At 42.3% G+C, this 19,987-nt stretch overlaps 1 pseudogene; it reads right to left on the reverse strand.

Moving 5' to 3' along the window:
- Positions 1-17,004: 17,004 nt before the first annotated feature.
- LOC102283645 (peptidyl-prolyl cis-trans isomerase A pseudogene) lies at positions 17,005-17,316 on the reverse strand (annotated as a pseudogene).
- Between the last annotated feature and the right edge of the window lie 2,671 nt (positions 17,317-19,987).

A 19,987-nucleotide genomic window follows, 5' to 3' on the forward strand; every position in this document is an offset into this window, starting at 1 on the left:
TCATCCTACCGCCAGCTTTGCCTCCACCCCGTCCCCTCACCCGCCACTTCCAGGTCCCAGGAACCAAAGGATCCATCAGGCTGGAGTGTTCAGAGGCCATTCCCAGAACTTGCCTGATCCGGCTCTCCGCCCCTGCTGAGACGAGACAAGGCATTGTTCAACTTGGCCTCTGCTATCATGTGCCCAGGGTTGACCTCAGCTTCCTTGTGGCTCATCTCACACCCCTTCTCTCTGTGCAGCCCTTACTTCCTCCTGTTCTTTCACTGCCCTCCTCAAAACCGTCTCTAACTTTTTCTGGCTCCTTCACATGGAGCCACAGAGGAGAAATTCCACTGCCAGCTTCTAGGGGCAAGTTTTGGAAAGACACTGTGTGCTGCCAAGCCTGGGAGGGTGACTTAACGAGAGAGTGAGCCACATGCCTCCTTCTCTCAGTCATTGGTGGTGTCTTAGAGATGACAAAGGCCCCTGGTGGGCATCTCTACCCCACCCCATGCAGGTCAGGAACAGAGTCTGAGCTGACTTTCTCACTCAGTCAGAGTCTGGTTTTGGCTCAGTGTCATTGTGCCTGCCTGCTAAGTCACTCAGTCGCGTCCAGGTCTTTGCGACCCCATGGTCTGTAACATGCCAGGCCCCTCTACCCATGGGATTCTCTAGGCAAGAATACTGGAGCGGGTTGCCATTTCATTCTCCAGGGCTCTTCCTGACCCAGGGATCGAACCCGTGTCTCATGTCTCCTGCATTGACGGATGCGTTCTTTACCACTAGTGCCACCTGGGAAGCATCATCTCCAGCTCCTAATTCTCCATCGGGCAATGGTTGCAGAGTGGGCAAGTCTTGCTAAATCCTTTCCAACTCCATCCTTCTGGATCCCCTGAGGACCGTCCCATTCTCAGCCCTGGCCGAGGCAGAGTCCTGGCTCCAACCAGGGCTGCGGCTGCCCGGGGAGGGCACATGAATGCCACCTCTGTGTAGGAATCACCTCTGCAAACAAGAGTCACACACATGCTCACACACATAGACACACACACATCTCTGCTTCTTGTGATTCTGACTCATTTCTCTCCAAGAGGATGCATTTGAACCACACTTCTCCCAAGAAGCTTCCATGAATGTACCATCTGTGCCCTTATCACTGGAATCCTCCTGCATCATGAAATGGCCCTAGGGTGAGACAAAGCTAAGGGGAATTTTATATGTTTAATGGGCTCATGTGGTCCCTAAGTTAGAGAGTCTACCAGACCCTTGGATCTACCCCTTTTCTTTGGATAGCCAGATCTTCTTCTTTGCTATTCTTGACCCACAACAGGAGATGGGTATCCCAGGTCCTCAAGACTCTGGCATGACCCATGATGCTGTCCCAGACCAGGGCAGGCCATGGTTTTAGCTTGAAGGAAGGTATCAGTCTGGCTAAGAGAGACAGGTGATGGGCCCTGCAGAGAGGTTTATGTGATAACTACCCAGAGAGGGGCCAGGCTGTCAGTGGTACAAGGGTCCTCCTTTGTAGGAGCTGATAGGCTCAGGGGAGCTTTGTAGAGGCAATTCTGGTTTCACAGATGCAAAGACTGGAGGCTTTGGTATGTGGCATGGACTCAGGGAGATTTCTCAGGAGAACATGGGCCAAGACTCATGTGAGAAAGATGGGGTCTCAGATGAGCCTGGGCTTGCCTGTCTGAAGCAGAGTTCATGGGCAGTGGGAGATGATGTTGGAGAGAGAAGGAGGCATCAGTCAAGGATGCTGGGGATGAGCTCAACAGCTGGCACCCGGAATGGCGGGTCCAGGCTGTGTGTGTAGCTGCTGAGGAAGTGAGCTGCTTGTCGTGACTTAGTTATGAGTGAGTTAGCACTGCCCAGGAATCCTAAGACAGCCACCAGAAATGACCACTGACAAGAGCTCAGTTTGTTTTCCCAGCCAATACCTTTCCTGAGAGCTGAGGTTCTGTTGTTCATTCTACTCCCTACAACTGCTTCAAGCGATGCCTCATAGACTCTGAGGATGGTTTTCTTGTGGGCAGAAAAAATTGCTAGCCAGGCTGCGTGTTTGTGTGTGTGAGAGAGACAGAAACACACACAGAGAGACAGAGAGAGAGAGAAAGAAGGAGACTGATACAGGATGGATGGAGAGATGACATCATGAAGAGGCAAGAGAGAAAAAGACAGTCTACTGGCAACCCACTCCAGTACTCTTGCCTGGAAAATCCCATGGACGGAGGAGCCTGACGGGCTGCAGTCAGTCCATGAGGTCGTGAAGAGTCGGACATGACTGAGTGACTTCACTTTCACTTTTCGCTTTCATGCACTGGAGAAGGAAATGGCAACCCACTCCAGTGTTCTTACCTGGAGAATCCCAGGGACGGGGGAGCCTGGTGGGCTGCCGTCTATGGGGTTGCACAGAGTCGGACACGACTGAAGTGACTTAGCAGCAGCAGCAGCAGCAACTGTCTTACTGTTGGCACTCAGTAAAAGTTCGTACTTAATAAATGCTGTTGTATTAAACTGGAGGGCAAGGCAGAATTAAAGAGCTGGATTGGAGCCACCACGCATTGCCTTATTTGTTTGATGGACTCTTCGACCAAATATAAATCAGCACCATCTAGTCACCTTGATGCAACAGAAGTGCTGCACCATGAGGGAGAGTGGATGTCAATTCCTTGGGGATGTTTTTGCTCTTTCTTAGGCTCTGTAGTTCTTTCTAGCATTGGATTTATTAACTTTGCTCCATGCTGAGGCTATTAATAGTACCTGTAACTCCAGGTCAGTCACCTTATAAATGCACAGCCCCTTGAGACTGCAATTGGTTCCGCATTAAACTGTCACTATTCCTGAAGTGACATGAAGGTCTCCTGAGTTTGGGCCAGCACTGCCATGGTCAATGATAAACGGCAGGTGACCCCTGCCATCTTTCCCAAGAAGCTGAGGTCTCACTTCTGCTAAACAAGCAATCAGTTAATCAAATCAGTACTAATTGGATGTCTATTACACCGTCAGTATTTGGAGACAGCCTCTCTCTTCCTTTGATACTCCAGGAATTTTAACTCTGACTTGAACTTTTCCCTACCTTTACTCCAGAATCACATGGCTTCTCTTAACTATTTTTGTTTCTGTCTCTGGCAACTGAAAAAATAGCCTTGACCTAAGCACTCTGGGGGCAAGTAGAGAAATGGGGTAACTAAGAATCAGTACAAGGAATTCTTCCACTTATTGAGTCTTCCAGGAATTTTGGACAACATGGATATTTTCCTTCTCATTTTTTTTTTTTTTCCCAGTCACTCTACAGGACTTGTGGGATCTTAAGCAGTAGTAGGACTTAAGTAGTTCCCAGACTAAGGATCTAAGCCAGGTTCCTGGTGATGAAAGCACCAAGTCCTAACCATTGGACTACCAGGGAATTCTCCTCATTTTAAAGGCATGAATCATTTCACACCGAGAAAAGAACAGAGAGTAATACTGCAGTCTCCTGGATTCTCACTACCTCATTGTGTCAGACACTAGCATTTAGCCATCACAACTTCTGAATTTCATTTTCTAAATAAATGGAGCTTTGGAAATCCAAAAACAAGGGGATATATGTATGGCTGATTCATTTTGCTGTAAAGCAGAAACTAATATTGCATTAAAGCAACTATACTCCAAGAAAAAGAAGAAAAGAAAGGCATAGAGCTTTGGACTTTGATCCCAAGTCTATTAAGTGACCTAGAGATGAGTTGGCCGTTTCTGTGCTTTGTCTTTAAAATGAGGTGAAAGGTGTAGCTTTGAGAGGGACAAAAGTTCCAAATTTTATTTTAGAAGAATTATGAAACAGGCCTAATAGAAATTTTAAAATATTTTAAAACTATTAGTTTATCAATTGTATGAATTTAACAGAGTTTAAGTAGCTCTTAATTTCCCCAACTACTAAGTTTTTTTGGGAAAGTTTTTGGAAGTCTTTCTGTCTACAACATAATAAATCCATTTATCACTCTATGGTCCTTATCCTCTTCAAATTAGCCAAATCCAAATACTCACGAAGTAAGTAGAATCTAAGAATATGACTTATTCTTTTGGTTTCAGTGGTTAGAAATTCAAAAGTTCAATGTCATTTTTCTATTTTGGCTTGGTTTAACATTTCCTATGTTGTTCTTTGGAAAGAGAGATATAGGTGAATATTAACTTCATTGCTGCTACGTCGCTTCAGTCGTGTCCAACTCTGTGCAACCCCATAGACAGCAGCCCACCAGGCTCCCCTATCCCTGGGATTCTCCAGGCAAGAACACTGGAGTGGGTTGCCATTTCCTTCTCCAATGCATGAAAGTGAAAAGTGAAAGTGAAGTCACTCAGTCGTGTCCGACTCTTCTCGACCCCATGGACTGCAGCTTGCCAGGCTCCTCCATCCATGGGATTTTCCAGTCAGGAGTACTGGAGTGGGGTGCCATTGCCTTCTCTGATTAACTTCATTAATGAGCTGCTATTTGAGTCTTCTGAGCTTAAGAGTTGAATGGGCTGTTTTCCTTGAATTAAAAAGTTAGCTTGTATTGATTCATACAGAGAACCAATTTGATAAAACTTTATAGAATTTAGAATATGTAAAGCATGTGAATAATAGTGGAAAGATTTTGAGAGATTAAGGATAAGTCTAGCAAATCCTAGGGTTATAGGTACCATTAAAAATCATTGTCTCCAAGGACAAAGATCATGCCAAGCATAGCATGTGCTTATATCAATGCAAGATAGAAAGCAGCCAGTAGAGTTCAGTTTGGATGATGACACTGCCCAACACACTGAGAAACTATGAGAGGCTTAAAGATGACTGATGCCTAGCTAGTTCATCATCAAAACATATAGTCAAGTTGTATAGGCAAGCAGGTATGACTAAACAGATTATGAGGTAATAAAGAGCCAGTGCTGTAACAGACATACAAGGGGAATTCCATGTGATGAGGTGGGGACAGTTGGCTAATTCAGCAAAGATTTATGAAGCAAGTACTGAGCAATCTGTCCTAACTGCCAAGAGTGCAGAGCAGCTCAAGATAAGTTAGTGTTTGATCTTAAAAAAAAATGGCTAAGCTTTCAATAGGAAGAGAATTGGGGATGGCAGTCTAGGTAGAATAGGGAAAGAATCAGGAGAGGAAAAAACTGGTATAAATGAGGATACAACATAAAGATGTACTGGGTTTTGAATTTCCTCAGATTTGTCTGTAATTGCAATGCCTCACCTTTAACTTATTTCTCTCTGGTAGCTCAGATGGTAAAGAATCTTCCTGCAATGCAGGACACGTGGGTTTGATCCCTGGGTCAGGAAGATCCCCTGCAGAAGAGAATGGCAACCCACTCCAGTGCTCTTGCCTGGAGAATTCCATGGACATACGGGTTTGCAAAGAGTCGGACACAACAGTGAACGGCTGTCATTTTCACTTTCTCCGCTGCCATCCAGCTTCTGTCGACATCACTTGCTCTGAGGGCTTCTGGCCAGGTCATCAATGATTTCTCCATTCCAAATCCAACGGACGCTTTTAGTCCCAAGCAGAATAAATCCAAGGAGGAACACACCGAGACACATAATAATCAAACTGAAAAAAATTAAAGGTAAAATACTAAAAGCAACAAGAGAAAAACAACAAACAACATATAAGAGAACTCCCATAAGGTTATCAGCTGATTTCTCAACAGAAACTCTACAAGCCAGAAGGGAATAGTATGATATATTTAAAGTGATAAAAGGGAAGAAACTACAATCAAAAATACTCTGCCCAGCAAGATTCTTATTCAAATTAGATTGAGAAATCAAACGCTTTACAGACAAGCAAAAGTTAAAACTCAGTACCACCAAACAAGCTTTACGACAAATGCTAAAGGAACTTCTCTAGGCATGAAACACAAGAGAAGGAAAAGACCTACAGAAAATAAATCCCCCAAAATTAAGAAAATGGTAATAGGATCATACACATTGATAATTACTTTAAATGTAAACGGTTTAAATGCACCAACCAAAAGACATAGACTGGCTGGGTGGATGAAAACGTGTATATATGCACATCCACTCTCTACATCACTCGCTTGATTCCCCAAATTGTATGTAATTATTTTATATCATTAGGTTAATCATGTTCCCATTATGGCTTGCAATTGTGATTATCTTTTATTTTTGTCTGACATCTATTTCTGCTTTATTGACTATACCAAAGCCTTTGACTATGTGGATCACAATAAACTGTGGAAAATTCTGAAAGAGATGGGAATACCAGACCACCTGACCTGCCTCTTGAGAAACCTGTATGCAGGTCAGGAAGCAACAGTTAGAACTGAACATGGAACAACAGACTGGTTCCAAATAGGAAAAGGAGTACGTCAAGGCTGCATATTGTCTCCCTGCTTATTTAACTTCTATGCAGAGTACATCATGAGAAACTCTGGGCTGGAGGAAGCACAAGCTGGAATCAAGATTGCCAGGATAAATATCAATAACCTGCCATAAGGGTGGTAGATGACACCACCCTTATGGCAGAAAGTGAAGAGGAACTAAAAAGCCTCTTGGTGAAAGTGAAAGTGGAGAGTGAAAAAGTTGGCTTAAAGCTCAACATTCAGAAAACGAAGATCATGGCATCCAGTCCCATCACTTCATGGGAAATAGATGGGGAAACAGTGGAAACAGTGGCGGACTTTATGTTTTTGGGCTCCAAAATCACTGCAGATGGTGACTGCAGCCATGAAATTAAAAGACGCTTACTCCTTGGAAGGAATGTTATGACCAACCTAGATAGCATATTCAAAAGCAGAGACATTACTTTGCCGACAAAGATCTGTCTAGTCAAGGCTATAGTTTTTCCAGTGGTCATGTATGGATGTGAGAGATTGACTCTGAAGAAAGCTGAGTGCTGAAGAATTGATGCTTTTGAACTGTGGTGTTGGGGAAGACTCTTGAGAGTCCCTTGGACTGCAAGGAGATCCAACCAGTCCATTCTAAAGGAGATCACAGTCCTGGGTGTTCTTTAGAAGGACTGATGCTGATGCTGAAACTTTAGTACTTTGGCCACCTCATGTGAAGAGTTGACTCATTGGAAAAGCCTCTGATGCTGGGAGGGATTGGGGACAGGAGGAGAAGGGGATGACAGAGGATGAGATGGCTGGATGGCATCACCGACTCGATGGACATGAGTTTGAGTGAATTCCAGGAGGAGGGACAGGGAGGCCTGGCGTGCTGCAGTTCATGGGGTCCCAAAGACTCGGACACAACTGAGCGACTGAACTGAACTGAACTGATTGATTGTGAAAACTGATAAACATCTTTTACTATTGTGATTATGCAACTATTATTCATTTCAATAATTGTATAATCATTGGTCAAGAGAAAATAATAGAATTCTATATCACTAAAGTAAAAGTGAAAGTGTTTGTCTCTCAGTTGTGTCTGACTCTTTGCGATCCCGTGGACTCTAGCCCACCAGTCTTCTCTGTCCATTGAATTCTCCAGGCAAGAATACTGGAATAGGTTGCCATTTTCTTCTCCAGGGGATCTTCCCAACTCAGGGAACGAACCCGGGACTCCTGCATTGCAGGCAGATTCTTTACTGTCTGAGCCACCAGGGAAGCCCTTATCACTAAAACTATCATTTAATAGAAAAACCTGTAATCACTTTTTAAAACCCTGATGCACATTAGAATCATCTTGGAATTTTTTGAAAAATGCAATACCCAGGTATTGTTTTTTCTCCAAAGCCCCAGATATGATTCTAATGAGCAGCCATGTTTAAAGCCCCATGTTTAAAGCCATGTTCAAAGCCCCAGATATGATTCTAATGAGCAGCCATGTTTAAAAACAACTGGACTACATGATGATCTTTTACTTTTACCTAGCTTGTTTCACTTTTTCTATTTCACATTCAGTGCTTCCATTTCATTGAGTTTATGTTTTCTAGTTTCTCTATTTCTCATTTTTTTGTTGTTCTTTCTCAAGCCTTTATCAAGTGTAGCAGAAAAGCTCTTGTATACATATATATAAACAGTGTATATAATATATATATTTTAGAAAATTTATGAATTTCTGCCTAGCTAAAAATTTATGACATTTTCATGCAACTTGTTTGACTAAGCATGAATAGAAAGTTAGATTTCTAATTTATAGTCAGTCAAAACTTTGATATGGTACATTTATTCTGGCATCTTGGCTTCCCTGGTGGCTCAGTGGTAAAGAACCTGCTTGTAATGCAGGAGCTGTAGGAGGCTCGAGTTCGATCCCTGGGTCAGGAAGATTCCTTGTAGCAAGAAATGGTTACACACTCCAATATTCTCCCCTGAAGAATCCTATGGACAGAGGAGCCTGTTGGGCTATAGTCTATAGGATTGCAAAGGGTCAGACACGACTAAAGTGACTTAGCATAGCATATTACTGCTAAAAGCCTAGAAAGCTTATTATCTTAGTGAGTTTTTTGAAAAGAATTTGAATGAGGCTTGAAACTTCTAATCCAATATTGAGAATATAAAGAAATATTGTTTAAAAAAAAGAAATTAACAAGTGATACAGTATTATTAACTAAAGTACAAATTTTGGTCAAATTTCAAAAAAAATTAAAAAAAAACAAAACAAATCCAACGGAAATTCTTTAATCCTCATCTTATTTGACCACTTGGTAACATGGCTACCACCTTCCGCTCTTGCCTTTTCACTCCTCCTTTGGTTTCTACAACATTTCTTTTTCCCTAAGCTCTATTCTCAGTTCCCTTTCTCTGGCCATCCCTTCTTGCCTCAATTCTTTATACGTACATTTTCTTCTCTTGCAATAGACAGTCCCTTCTCATATTATATACAAATCATTCTTTCTTGAAGTATTTATCTATTTATTTTTGGCTGTGTTGGGTCTTGGTTGCGGTGCTCGGGCTTCTCTCTACTTGTGGCCCATGGGTTTAGTTGCCCTGTGCCATGAGGGATCGTAATCTCTCAGCCAAAGATCTAACCTGAGTGCCCTGCATTGGAGGGCAGATTCTTAGCCATTGGACCACCAAAGAAGTCCCCCAAATAGTTCTTATTTACTTTTCAGATCTCAGCTCAATTATTTTTAAAAAATATTTTTTATTTATTTGGCTGCACTGGGTTTCAGTTGGTGCACTTGGGATCTTCAATATTCACTGACACCTGAGGGATCTTTAGTTGTGACCTGTGAACTCTTAGTTTCCATATGTGGGATCTAGTTCCTCAACCAGGAATAGAACTCAGGTCCCCTGCATTGGGAGCTTGGAGTCTTAGCCACTTGAAGTCCCTCAGCTCAATTATTACTTCCTTTAGGAAGTCTTCCCTACTCTACTCCCAAAATCTTGCCCTTACATAGTCAGCAGCCTCTAGGTGAATGCCATAGTACTCAGATATCCTCCTAGATCAGTACTGGCAACACTGTATTTTCAATACTTGTATCATCTAAATCTAAATACAGAGCTATTGTTCACCATTATATTCCTAACACTTAGGAGAGTGGTGGGCTAATACCAAGCTCTTAATAAATGCTTCTTAAATGAATGAATGAATGGTTTATTCAGGTGACATCAAGAAATCTGCATTGGTTAAAATGGGTGCATATAGAAAGAGATGAGGGGAACAATAGATTGGGAGATATTCTTGGCTTTCAAAGAAAAAAGTTTTACCTCCACTCTATAGACAAAACGGACCCTTGAAAAACACCTGGGCTACAGAATGCCATGTTCTAGCATTAGCCTAGTGGCCTGTCCTGTTAATGGGTGTAGTGTGACTGGAGAAATGAAACACAGGATAGTCTGGTCGAGCAACTGTAGGGACAGTAAGATGATCATCCACTTAAGATGCATAGTTATCAAAGTATGCTAAGGGCTGATGAAAGAGGATTCATTCTCTTATCACTACCATTCCCTGGGACAAGGAGTGCAGAGGGAGAGCCAGGATTAGAAGAAATTAGATTAGAAGAGTGAGATCATTTTCTATGTGGTTTGAGTTGATAGGAAGGATACTTCAGAGGCATTGCTAAGAGACAGTTGGAAATTCCAGCCTGTAGCTCAGAGAAGGTTTGAAAAGAAATGTGGAGTTGAGAGACATTTGAAAAGAGGTAATGGCTGAAGATGTGAAAAATCCCCAGGGAGAGAAGAGAAAGCAAAGAGAGAAGGACCTTGAAGAAATCTCCCCTTTTCAGTGGAGGAACATAAAGTCAGCAAAAAGCAGATGAAGAGATTTTTCCAGAAGGAAAGGCAGTCACACTCAAATATTGCTGTGGTTATAGTCTTCAGAATGTGGAAAAATAAGTTGAAAGTTGGTAGATAGCAGGACAAAGATGGAGAGAAAGTGATAATCTGACATGGATTTCAAGGGAGAAGAGTTTGTTGAGCTCAGAAGGTAGAAAGTTTTGCAAAGATGATCCAGAAGCAACAGTGGAGTGTAAGGTAATGAGAATGTGAGCTTTCTTGATTGAGATGTAGGAGAAATTAGGTATAATCTCAAATTACACTTGAGAGGGTAAAAAACTAGGTTAAAGAGAAAGTTAAGTGCTCATCAGTGCAAAGAAATGAAAAGGAAAGAAAAAGGTGAGTGTTTAAGCCCAAGGTCCAAAGTGTAAATGAATTCACTGACAGTGGAATGAGAGGTTTTTGAGATTACAGTAACAAGGTTTACCCAGTCAGTGCATTTTCACCGAGTCAGGTCAACCTGAAGATATAGAGCATCTCATCAACTATCTGCACAGATATGTAAATTACAGCTCTGTTACCTTTTATCTTAGTTAATTACATGTTTCATAAAAATAATCATTAATTAATCATTAGCATTCCCCCTTGCTGATTTTTGATCTTTCAGACAACTACCCTCTTCTTCTTATTTTCTTTAAATGGACTCATGCTTTCTTTTTTTAAATTTTATTTAATTTTGGTTGAAAGATAAGTGCTTTATATCTGCCATGCATCACTAATTCTGCCATACATATGTTACATACATGCATCTGCTATACATGCATTAATTCTGCCATATATCAACGTGAATCAGCCGCAAGTATGCATATGTCTCCTCCCTCTTGGCCTTCCCTCCTATCCCATCCCCACCCCACCCCCACCCACCACTCTAGGTCATCACCGAGTACCGACTTGAGCTCCCTGTGTCCACAGCAAATTCCCACTGGCTGTCTATTTTACATATGCTGTATATTTCAATGCTACTCTCAATTCATCCCACCCTCTCCTGCCCCTGCTGTGTCCACAGGTCTCTTCTCTATACTGTGTCTCTATTGCCATTCTGCAAATAAGTTAATCAGTACCATTTTTCTAGATTCCATATATATGTAGTAATATATGATATTTATTTTTCTTTTTCTGTCTTATTCATTCTGTATAAAAGACTCTAGGTTCATCCATCTCAATAGAACTGACTCAAATTTGTTCTTTTTATGGCTAAGTAATATTACATCATATATATATATATATATATAAGTATACACATACATATACATATATATATATCTCACGGCTTTATCCATTCATCGTCGATGGACATCTAGGTTGCTTCCACATCCTAGCTGTTGTAAATGGTGCTGCAGTGAACACGGGTACATGTATCTTTTAGAATTGTGATTTTCTCAGGCTCTATGTCCAGTAGTGGGATTGCTGTTTCATATGGTAGTTTTTTCCTAGTTTTTAAAGAAATCTCCATACTGCTTTCGATAGTGAGTGTAGCAATTTACATTCCCACCAACTGTGCAAAGGGGTTCCCTTTTCTCCACATTCTCTCCAGCACTCATTGTTTGTAGATTTTTTTGATGGTGGCCATTCTGATCGGTATGAGATGATACTTCATTGTAGTTTTGATATGCATTTCTCTAATAATAAGTGATGGTGAGCATTTTTTCATGGGTGTCTTCTTTAGAGAAATGTCTGTTTTGATCTTTTGCCTTAAATGGACTCATTGCTTTCTTATCCTCATTCTAAACAACAATATCAATTAAATCACTGGTTCATATTTGTATTTTTATGTTCTGTAAATTAAATATGTAACAGTTAAAATACAAAATGTATATACAGGTAGAGCCTGGGGTCTGGTACCTGACAATTTAATTCACATCTTATCTCTACCACTTACTAGCTGTGTGACCTTAGGCAACATACAACACCTCTCTGTGCCTTGGTTTTCTCTTACATAAACTGAGGATGTTATTGGAAGCTCTGGTCCACTATGATTGCCTCCTCCTCTCAAACTCTAAACTCTTCTTGTCTTATTTTCTGAACAACCTACTTGTCACCTATCATATACTACCTTCAGTCTTCATTCAGGAAAATTATGGAGCACTTACCATATGCCAGTTACCTAGAGGCTGAGTCCTGGATTAGGTCCTCAGTAAGGTCACCAAATAAAACTTCACTTGCAACTTTTAGGTTTTGCATTTTCCTTTAGCTGACATTTTCAACACCAAAGCGCTCTCAGCATTCTTACTTTGACTTGCTATCTCATTTCCTAAGACCAGGGACAATACTGCTTTGTTGGAACTCCAAGGCTTACCTGATGCAGGGACAACAGAGAAGTCACTTAGATTTGGGCTGGGAAAGGATAAGGAACAGGACAGAGAGTTAGTGCCTGGAGAAGTATGATTCAGTAAGTAGAAGGAATGTCCCCATCTGTCAATAAGATGTAAGATGACAGACTAGACTTTTAGCAATCCTTTCCTCCCTGCTTGGGACTTACCGGAGCACTGAAATCTTGGTTCACATTTGAAATCTCAACCTGAAGAGATTCAAGAAAAACTCTTTAGTAGTTCTAGTGAATAAACAAAAAGCAGACACAATGCTACATTATCAACGAATTGATTGTTGCTATCTTTCTCCCCAGGTGTAGAACGTTTCTAGGCTCCAAGTGAGCCCTCTTCATTGAAGAAGCTCTGAACTTCAAAGGCAGTCCATCATGGTCTTTGATATCTGTTGAACTGAATTTGGGAAACTGCAAGGAATCTCATTTTCAATTTAAGATGAGGGAAGGTTCTGGATTTTAAACAAAAGGGTTGAAACTTCTCTGGAATCAGTAGTCTGTCTGGTTAATCAGAAGACCTTTTGGATAAACACCAGTTACTTCTCTGACTTATCTCTGAAGTACGAAGTGCCTTCTGAGTATCTTGATTACTTGAATTCTAGAAAAGAGAACGCGGAAGTGACGACACTCTTTATAGCTTTCCAGAACTACGGATTTGCCATTTATTTTGTGTATCAGATTGCAGCCATGAAATTAAAAGATGCTTGCTCCTTGGAAGGAAAGTTAAGACCAACCTAGACAGAAAATCAAAAAGCAGAGACATCACTTTGTTAACAAAGGTCCATCTAGTCAAGGCTATGGTTTTTCCAGTGGTCACGTATGGATGTGAGAGTTGGACTATAAAGTAAGCTGAGCGCCCAAGAATTGATGCTTTTGAACTGTGGTGTTGGAGAAAACTCTTCAGAGTCCCTTGGACTATAAGGAGATCCAACCAGTTCATTCTAAAGGAGATCAGTCCTGAGTGTTCTTTGGAAGGACTGATGTTGAAGCTGAAATTCCAGTACTTTGGCCACCTGATGCAAAGGGCTGACTTATTTGAAAAGACCCTGATGCTGGGAAAGATTGAGGGCAGGAGGAGAAGGGACGACAGAGGATGAGATGGTTGGATGGCATCACCAAATCAATGGACATGGGTTTGGGTGGACTCCGGGAGTTGGTGATGGACAGAGAGGCCTGGCGTGCTGCGATTCATGGGGTCGCAAAGAGTCGGACACGACTGAGCGACTTAACTGATCTGAACTGAACACCACAAAGGCAAGCCTATGCTCATCAGTGATAATTATGAACTAGATGCAAATTGAGATCTAGTTATTGGACATCTATATGCCATTTCAAACATTTCATCACATGTAATCATATTAATCTTCATGAGAAGTTAATTATTAATTCTGTCATTATTATTATTAACATATTGTTAATCTTGTTCTAGAATGAAGAAATTCAAGAGATTCAAGGTCACTTAGCTAACACCTTCCTCAAATGATAACCACAAGAAAATCATTTTTCTTTTTCTTTTTTTTTAAATTTTATTTTATTTTTAAACTTTACATAATTGTATTAGTTTAGCCAAATATCAAAATGAATCCGCCACAGGTATACATGTGTTCCCCATCCTGAACCCTCCTCCCTCCTCCCTCCCCATACCATCCCTCTGGGTCGTCCCAGTGCACTAGCCCCAAGCATCCAGAATCGTGCATCGAACCTGGACTGGCCATCTCGTTTCATACATGATATTTTACATGTTTCAATGCCATTCTACCAAATCTTCCCACCCTCTCCCTCTCCCATAGAGTCCATAAGACTGTTCTATACATCAGTGTCTCTTTTGCTGTCTCGTACACAGGGTTATTGTTACCATCTTTCTAAATTTCATATATATGCGTTAGTATACTGTATTGGTGTTTTTCCTTCTGGCTTACTTCACTCTGTATAATAGGCTCCAGTTTCATCCACCTCATTAGAACTGATTCAAATGTTTTCTTTTTAATGGCTGAGTAATACTCCATTGTGTATATGTACCATAGCTTTCTTATCCATTCATCTGCTGATGGACATCTAGATTGCTTCCATGTCCTGGCTATTATAAACAGTGCTGCGATGAACATTGGGGTACACGTGTCTCTTTCCCTTCTGGTTTCCTCAGTGTGTATGCCCAGCAGTGGGATTGCTGGATCATAAGGCAGTTCTATTTCCAGTTTTTTAAGGAATCTCCACACTGTTCTCCATAGTGGCTCTACTAGTTTGCATTCCCACCAACAGTGTAAGAGGGTTGCCTTTTCTCCACACCCTCTCCAGCATTTATTATTTGTAGAGTTTTGGATCGCAGCCATTCTGACTGGTGTGAAATGGTACCTCATAGTGGTTTTGATTTGCATTTCTCTGATAATGAGTGATGTTGAGCATCTTTTCATGTGTTTGTTAGCCCTCTGTATGTCTTCTTTGGAGAAATGTCTGTTTAGTTCTTTGGCCCATTTTTTGATTGGGTCATTTAAGAAAATCATTTTTAAAAAGATATTGTTTGTATAAGCCTGCAGAGCTAGTAACCGACAGACATAGTTTCAAGTTAAACTCTTAATCCTGAAGAATGCATTCTTTGTTCTGTGCCACAGTCCCTTGTTTATTCTATACATTTCTGACCACACAATTTTTAGATAATTACAACTTCTCTGCCTCATTTGTAAATTGAGGATATTGATGAAAGATTGTCAATGAAAAAATGACACTATATATCTTCATATAGTGAAACTCAGGTATCCATGAACAAATGAAGGGAAATTCACAAATAAATCTGTAAAGTATAAAGTTATAAATCAAGTGTCATGAGATTAACTATAAATGACTTTAGGGTTTAGGCTATGTCTCATTTTTGTTTCATCCCCAGGCCCCAGTTGAGAGAGAGATTTAACAAATGTTTGTGGAACAACGTGGGTAAATAATGATAATTTCCCTGGGCCTTGGATAAATGTTTATACACTTGAATGAAATAATGGAATTCTAGAACTGGAAGAGATCTTGGAACTGTCTATACCCATGGTTCTTCAAACATTAACGTATGGCATCAGAATCCTCTGGAGAGTTTGTTAAAGCACAGATCGCTGTGTTCCAGACCCGCAGAGTTCTTGGTACACAAAGTCTGGGATGGGCTTGAGCCTTGTCATTTCTTTTTTAAAAAGATGTATTTATGTATTATTTGTGTTTTGACTGTGCTGGATCTTCCTGGCTGTGCTCGGGCTTCCTCTGGTTGTGGTGAGAGGGGGCTACTCTCCACTTGCGGTGCGAGGGCTTCTCACTGTGGAGGCTTCTCTTGTTGCAGAGCATGGGCTGTAGGCACATGGGCTTCAGGCTTTGTGGCACATGGGCTTAGTCGCTCCTCGGTATGGGGGATCTTCCTGGATGAGGGATCCACCCATGTGCCCTGCATCGGCAGGTGGATTCTTAGCCAGAAGACCACCAGGGAAGCCTTGAGCATTGGCATTTCTAACAAGTTCCCACGTGAGGCTGATGTTGCTGGTCCAGGGACCACACTTTGAGAATCACTAACCTGCCACAACAATAACTAATATTTATTAAGGGCTAATTATGTGACAGGCACTGTGCTAAAGGTATAATTCATATTAGGTCATTTAATCATTACGATACGTCTACGGATGGTGACATTATTAGCGTCCTTATTTTAGTTATAAGAACACTGAGACCCGGAGAAGCTAAGTATTTTACCCAGACTCATCTACCTAATAAGTGATGGAACCACGGTGATGCATTCAGGCTGAGTAATGCTACATCTGGCTCTCTCGGGTGATATTATAACTTCACAGAGTGAGGTGCCTTGTACATCAGCCTAGATGAAGAAATGGAGGCCCACTGGAAGTGACTCCCCCAAGGTCACATGATGAATTGGAAGAGGAGTATGAATGAGAACACTCTTCCTAATTCAGCATCTGCCATCTCCTGCCATAGAGCACGAGGGGCAGGCAAGGGTTCTACCCCTTCTTTCAGTGAATTCCCAAGGCCATCACCTTCTAATCAGTTTGAATAGTATAGATGTCCTTATGGTGCTCTGCTATATTAGTCATTTTCCTTATTTACCCACTGTTTCATAACTTAAGGAGGTGGTGGTGTCTGTAGAGGAGAGAGTAGGGGTTGATGGATGAGTCATGAGGCTGGAGGCTAAAGACCCAGAAAGGAAAGGGGTTAATCAGACTGATGAATGGCTCAAGAGTGGATGGAAGAAATGTCTCCACGTGTCTTGGCAAGTCCTCTGTAATATTTCTTCCCACACTTAGAAAACCCAGCTCTCAGGGACTTTAGGTCACTGTACCTCAACCATCCGAGTCTCCCAGGGATGCTGGAAAGGAAAATTAAGAATGTTTTGTTTGGGAAAGATTGGGCCTAGGAGGGCTCTTAAAATTCTCAATTCAGTCCCCAGAGGCTCTGTCCTTAGATATGCTGTACTCTCTGGTTTCTGTGCCCATAAGTTTGTTTGTTTTCAAGTAAAAGGCAAGTCAAATTTATTAGATTTGTCCACGGTCACCAATGGTGATCTTCTTGCTGGTCTTGCCATTCCTGAACCCAAAGTGCTCCATGGCTTCCACAATATTCATGCCTCCCTTCACCCTGTCAAAGACAATGAGCTTGCCATCCAACCATTCAGTCTTGGCAGTGCAGATGAAAAACAGGGAACCGTTTGTGTTGGGGCCAGCCTTTGCCATGGACAAGATGCCAGAGCCTGCATGCTTCAGAGTGAAATTCTCATCAAATTTCTCACCATAGATGGACTTGCCACTGGTGCCATTACGGCATGCGAAGTCACCACCCTGGCACATAAGTCCTGGAATTATTCTATGAAAGCAGGGACCTTTATTCCAAATCTTTTCTTCCCAGGGCTCAATGAACAGGGTGGGGTTGACCATGGCTGAAGGCTCCGGGGTGGCTCTGTCTCCAAGGCTGTACCCATAAGTTTTGCTAAACAGGTGTCTTTGAGCTGCACAGTGCTCAGGGTAAAAACATTTGAAGTGAGTTTAACATCAGAATTAAAGAAAAAATTTGCCCATTATTCAAAGATTATGCTGTACCTGACACCAAGCAAATACCATCAAACAGCAATGGCTCGGTCACGCGGGTAGTCAAAGCTGTCCTTTCTCTGGCCAGGAAAGGTTAATATCCCTGTCTGCAGAATCTGATTTCTTTAAGGACCCTCTGTCCCTCATCCCTCCCTCCCTTTTCCTTTCACCTACCCGCCCCCCATCCCCAGGCACTTTATGCACAAAGCTCCTCAACACTGAGATCATGGGTATGATTCGAGAGCTTCAGAGGCATGAGTAGCCTGTGAATGTCTGTGTGGTCAGTGAGTTTGTTCTTTAGGATGAGAAACCTGGTAAGCACGCAGACCCCAAATATCAGGTGCTCTCAAATGAGTCATTGGTAATGAGTAGACAAAACACAAGGCACAATTGTCCACATTTCCTGCCCCGGCCCCTTCCACCCCCTCTCCAAAATCTACCTTGCCCTTCCTGGCCTTCCCCACCCCCTGCAGGTAGAACAATTGGCTGAAAAGATGCATTTTTTTGGTAGCCAAGATAAGGTTAGAATGACTGTTACCATGACCCAGCTTCAGTTCAGTTCAGTTGCTCAGTAGTGTCCGACTCTTTGCAACCCCATGGACTGCAGCACGCCAGGCTTTTCTGTCCATCACCAACTCCCGGAGCTTATTCAAACTCATGTCCATTGAGTCGGTGATGCCATCCAATGATCTCATCCTCTGTCTTCCTCTTCTCCTCCCACCTTCAATCTTGCCCAGCATCAGTGTCTTTTCTACTGAGTCAGTTCTTCGAATCAGGCGGCCAAAGTATTGCAGTTTCAGCTTCAACATCAGTCCTTCCAGTGAATATTCAGGACTGATTTCCTTTAGGATGGACTGGTTGGATCTCCTTGCAGTCCAAGGGACTCTCAAGAGTCTTCTCCAACACCACACTTCAAAAGCATCAATTCTTTGGCGCTCAGCTTTCTTCAGTCCAACTCTCACATCCATACATGACTACTGGAAAAACCATAGCTCTGACTAGATGGACCTTTGTTGGCAAAGTAATGTGTCTGTTTTTTAATATGCTATCTAGGTTGGTCATAACTTTTCTTCCAAGGAGCAAGCGTCTTTTAATTTCATGGCTGCAGTCACCATATGCAGTGATTTTGGAGCCCAAGGAAATAAAGTCTCTCACATTTCCATTGTTTTCTCATCTATTTGCCATGAAGTGATGGGACTGGATGCCATGATCTTAGTTTTCTGAATGTTGAGTTTTAAGCCAACTTTTTCACTCTCCACTTTCACTTTCATCAAGAGGCTTTTTAGTTCCTCTTCACTTTCTGCCATAAGGGTGGTGTCATCTGCATATCTGAGGTTATTGATATTTCTCCCGGCAATCTTGATTCCAGCTTGTACTTCTTCCAGCCCAGTGTTTCTCATGATGTACTCTGCATATAAGTTAAATAAGCAGGGTGACAATATATAGCCTTGATGGACTCCTTTCCCTATTTGGAACCAGTCTGTTGTTCTATGTCCAGTTCTAACTGTTGCTTCTTTGCTTCTTGACCTGCTGCTCATCAGAAAAGCATTTGCAAAGGCTGCACAATCATGGATGAGCTTGTTAAACTGCGTTTGTCTTTGTTTGATTTACAACAGAGAGGCCACTTTTTTTTTTTTTTTGAAATAAGTGCTAAATGAATGCAGTACCTGGAATACTGATATTTATCTGGAGCCCAAAGTATTTTTGGCCAATAAAATGGCATGGGCCTGCTTGGGGTCCCCAGTCACACTATGTTACATGTCCTGGGGATGTCCACACAGCGTATGAGTTTGGAGTGGTGGGGACAGACAGCTTCCGGCCGACTACCAGCTTTGTGGCCCTGCCTCTCTCCTGGCCCCCAGTCCCAAAGGTTCTGGCATCCGTCTGTTTGCTAGGGCTTGGGCACGTAGTGTCCTTGGATGGTTGCATCTCTCCACATACTGAGTTATTCTTAATTAAGCCTATAGGACTCAGCTTGGCAGTCTAGTCCTTGGACAGTCTGTTCCCAGCCAACGGTTGTCACTGGCTTCTGCCCTGTGAGACCTGTGCCTTTTCTCACTTGGTAGAATGTCCTAGGCATGGGCTCTGGAAACAGAAAAGCCTGGCTTCTGATCCAGCTCAATCCATGGTTCTGAACTAGATGGGGCTATGACTTGGCCTTTCCCGCCTCCCCGCCCTTGCTCATACCATTATCTTGGCCTGAAATGCTATCTCTGCTCCTTCACACACAGGCAAACCCTATTCACCTCTAAGTGAATGTGTAAGTGTTAGTCACTCAGTCGTGTCTGACTTCTTCTGACCCCATGGACTGGAGCCCACCAGGCTCCTCTGTCCATGGGATTCTCCAGGCACGAATACTGGAGTGGGTTGCCATTTCCTTCTCCAGGGGATCTTCCGAACCCAGGGATTGAACCCAGGTCTCCTGCATTGCAGG

The sequence above is a fragment of the Bos mutus genome, chromosome 23 (genome assembly GCF_027580195.1).
Source record: "Bos mutus isolate GX-2022 chromosome 23, NWIPB_WYAK_1.1, whole genome shotgun sequence".
NCBI lineage: Eukaryota > Metazoa > Chordata > Mammalia > Artiodactyla > Bovidae > Bos > Bos mutus.